A 4,516-nucleotide genomic window follows, 5' to 3' on the forward strand; every position below is an offset into this window, starting at 1 on the left:
TATGCTCATCAACTGTAAGTCTGCCCTGCACTTCTCATCTTATAAACAGAAACAAGGCAAAGCAAAAGCCACACATAAAACCACCACCACAGTAAGAGCTACCATGGGCTCATCCCCACCCAGCCCCTTTTCAATCCTCCCTTTCATCCTCAGAGTTGTCTCTGATCCCTGCATCCACATTTTCACCTCCCCTAGATACCAGGGTGGCTTCTTCCCATATCACTCCCTGAAACTGCCCTGATGAATGCCATCTTGTTCTGCACCCTACCAACCCTCAAGAATCATTGTTCTTATGCCATCTCTCAACAGGGTGTGCTTTCAACCCTGTTGCTAGTTCTGTTGTTCCCAAAGGCCTCTTTCTGTTCTCTTGGTTTCCTTCTTTTCTGATTCTCTTTCACTCTCCTCCTTTCCTTTCCTACCTCCTTTTCTTATTGGTTCCTTCTCTACCTGTACCCACATGCACCTTTCATTCCTTCCTGAGATTATTTGTATTCAAATACCTCTTCTGTTCTAACAGCTACCATCCGGCCATAGTAAATTGATGTATCCTTATGGTGCTTCATGATCCTGCATGCAATATGAGTATTTCAACTACAAATTTCCAAACCAAAACAGTCTCAAAACAATTTTATCTATAGAATAATAAAACCAACAATATCCAATTGTTTAATCTGGAAACCAATGAGCTAGACTTTGTCACTCATACCTCTCTGCCTACTACACATAGCCAAGTTTTGTCAAACCTGCCTTCAAAATACCTCTCACATATGCCTTTACCTCATGTTTCCTCATAATTAGACTGTGGCTATTTATCTGGGGAAAGAAACCGCACAGTGCAATACTCTAATCATACAATGTTCTGAGCCAGATCAGCAGGACTCATCTCTGATGACCTTAGTCTTGATCCCTTGGTTAAGATGGCTGCCAGCTTTCTCCATTATAAAGTTACTGCTTTTTATTTTCCCATACTTTACTCCATGAAAATAAGTCCCTAAGTCCAGCCTACATTCAAAGGGAAAGAAATTACTACATTCTGTAACTGGGAAGGAGGAGCATCCACATATTGTAATTTTCTTTTAGGATACTTAAAAAAAAATCTCTTATCCTCTTTAGACTTAGATTCTGAAGTCACATCTTTACCTCTTTATGAACCTGTTTTCTGTTTCCATTAGCAGTCTATATGTTCCACGAGGACAGAGTTTGTCTGCTTCCCTTGCACATTTCTCCCCTAATACATTGGTAGCATTAACTAAATATGTATTAAAAGCAATCATCATAAGGATGGTTGATAAAAATATTGAAAATACTTACATATATTTAAAATATATTTTTGCCTTATAAATGGCTTGCCATATGTTATTTCATGAAAAGGTTTTTGCTTGCAACAATAGCCACCATATCAGGAGCAGGAGCTGCAGCCAGGGAAGCGGCAGTGACCTCCCCTATCCCCATCCCCATCCTCACAGTTGTTGCCCCCCCACCATGGGATGGGGGGGTCAGTGATGGAAGTGAAGGCAGCTGGGTTAAACAGATCACCTGCAATTATTCTATGCATGGGTTTGTAAAGAAGGACATAATCGTCCCTACTAGCATGATCACTCTGATAGTCCATATGGTGTGCAAACATTTTCAACAAGAATGCTATATTTATGAAGACCACTACAGATATGAACACAGAGAGCTATTGAAACAGGCTTCAAAGCCTACAAAACAGACTTCAAAAACTACAAAACCATTTCTTCCTCAAGTCTCTCAGCCTTGGTTGGACTGCTTGTCAAAATGAATACAGGCGAAGATGGGTCAAAAAAAATTCCAACTATTCAAGGATAGGAGCAGATCCCAAGCACTGGGTGAATGTCATTGAATTTGTTCCAGGGCAACCCTACTCTAGTCGCACTGATCCTTTCTGCACTGAAGCACCCCTGCAGGGCTCAGTGAGGAAGGAATAATCAGAGAAAGAGCAAACTGCAGTGGAAAGTAAGAAACAGCTTTGTCCCTGTGCTGCCCCTATACTGCACTGGGAGAGTGCCACTATGGGGAGAACGGTGTGTATTGTCCCAGAGAGTCCTATGCCATGCATGGGCTGCAGGTCCTCCCCCCATGACCCAGAACTCACAGCACATCATATCTTGCATTGAGGCCTATGAGGAGGATATGGAGCTATCTTTGGCTGTGCAGTGTAGTAAGGACATGGTGTGTGGGATCTGCATGAAGGTGGTCTATGAGCACTGCTCTGGGATCTTCTCTGACTGCAGCCATACCCACTTTCTCAAGTGTTTTTACAAGTGAAGAAGTGCTAAGCACTTTGAGAGCAAGATCATAAAGTCCTGTCCAGAATGCTGGATCACATCTAATTTTGTCATTCCATGTGAGTAATGGGTGGAACAGAAAGAAGCAACAGCTCATTCAAAAATACAAGAAGGTAATGAACAGCAAAGTGTGCAGGTTATTTTGATGAAGGATATGGGAGTCACTCATTCGCAAAGACCTATTTTTTACAAGCATATGTATCTTGATGTCAGTAGAGAGGAGCTACAGACAGTGGGAAGTACCGGCAGGTATGGGGCCCAGGGAAGGAGCCACTTTTGGGTAATCATTGAAGAAAGAGAGAACAGCAACTCCTTTGACAAGATGAAGAGGAAATTGTCACCCTTGCGCTGGGTGAGATGTTGTTTATGCTTTGGCTACAGGTTCCTGACAAAGTCTCAAGATGAGTGGAACTTGCTTCATGATGATCTGGAGTCTGTGAGCCTCTGCAGTAGCTGTCCCCTGAGCTGCATGGCAGTGCACTTGCTCTCCTAGGCAGGCCTCTCCACTCCAGGTGCTGTTGGGATCACTCACCCAGAGCCTGCTGCTCCCTCTCCCCTTCCCCCATGGAGTGTCTCTTTTCTCTTGTTTTTTGTTTGTTTTTAAAGTTTTGTTGTAAGATGAATTTAACTGTCAGATGGTTGGTGTATGTTTGTTGTGTCATCTGTTTTCAGCCAGGTTGTATTTATGGACTTTCTGCATGCATTTCTAGGACCATCAGTTCAAAAGCAAAAGCACCAGCTGTGCTTTGAGTTCCAAGAGTAGGGGTGATGGGTGAAGGGACCTAAAGTCGTTGGCAAGTAGCTTTCTGCTGCAGACATGGGAGGTGGATCCTCAAGGTATTTGGTAAAATCTGCACATCCTGATTTGTAACTGTTTTCTCTCTTGTAGCCCTCCCCCTCTCACTCACACACACACACACACACACACACACACACACGTGTGCGTGCGCTTCTCCTGTGGTTTTGGTCTCTTGTTTATCTGCACACAAGGAGTACTACTGGGTAAGGAGACCTAGGTGTGAATGTGCTGACTGTAGCATGCTAGGAAGATTTTTGAAAGAACACCTGTGAAGATATAATAGCATACCATTGGTGCAGGATTGGCAGTTGACTCCCAAGAGCTTGCTGTGTGGGTTTAAGTGGGTACATGGGAAACTTTCTATCTCTGAATAGATGCAGTATTCTTAGCCTGAGTAGAAAAACTTGGTTTAGTGGTTTCAGACTCATGTGTTAGACAGATCTTGTTATGGTTTGGATGTAAAGTGTCCCCCAGAATCTCATGTGTGGGACAATGCAAGAAGGCTTGAAGGAGAAATGATTGTGTTAACCTAATCAGTTAACTGATCCATGATGGGATTGACTGAGTGGTAACTGGAGGCAGGTGGGGTGTAGCTGGAACAGGTGGGTCATTGGTGATGTGGCTTTGGGGTATATATTTGTATCTGTAGAGTGGAGTCTCTCTTTCTCTGCCTCTGATCATTATGTGAGCTGCTTGCCTCAGCCATACTCTTCCAAAATGATGTTCTGCCTCACCTCAAACCTGGAGGAATGGAGATGGTCTTCTATGGACTAAGACCTCTGAAACTGTGAGACTTCAAATAAACATTTTTTTCCTCTTCAGTTGTGCTGGTAAGATCCTTTTAGTCACAGCAGCAAAAAATCTGACAAGAACAGATCTTAAAGGGCCAAGAAGTGTACTGGTGGTAGTTACTATAGCAGTGCTATCTCTGTCTATGTGCGAGAGAAATGGGATCAGCCATAGAGGTTAAATCAAGGGTTATACCATATCTTAACACAGAACAGACTGGTCTTGGTAGGGAGCCTACATCATGGGAACAAATTTTTACTCCTCACACTTCAGATAGAGCCCTAATATCCAGAGTATACAAAGAACTCAAAAAATTAAACAATAAGATAACAAATAACCCAATCAACAAATGGGCCAAGGACCTGAACAGACACTTCTCAGAGGAGGACATACACTCAATCAACAAGTACATGAAAAAATGCCCACCATCTCTAGCAGTCAGAGAAATGCAAATCAAAACCACCCTAACATACCATCTCACTCCAGTAAGATTGGCAGCCATTATGAAGTCAAACAACAACAAGTGCTGGCGAGGATGTGGGGAAAAGGGTACACTTGTACATTGCTGGTGGGACTGCAAATTGGTGCGGCCAATTTGGAAAGCAGTATGGAGATTCCT

The 4,516-nt window shown here is 43.1% G+C and overlaps 1 pseudogene; it reads left to right on the forward strand.

Moving 5' to 3' along the window:
- Window positions 1-1,363: 1,363 nt before the first annotated feature.
- LOC107146086 lies at window positions 1,364-2,802 on the forward strand (annotated as a pseudogene).
- Window positions 2,803-4,516: the final 1,714 nt, after the last annotated feature.

This window comes from Marmota marmota, unplaced genomic scaffold (assembly GCF_001458135.2).
Source record: "Marmota marmota marmota unplaced genomic scaffold, marMar, whole genome shotgun sequence".
Lineage (NCBI taxonomy): Eukaryota > Metazoa > Chordata > Mammalia > Rodentia > Sciuridae > Marmota > Marmota marmota.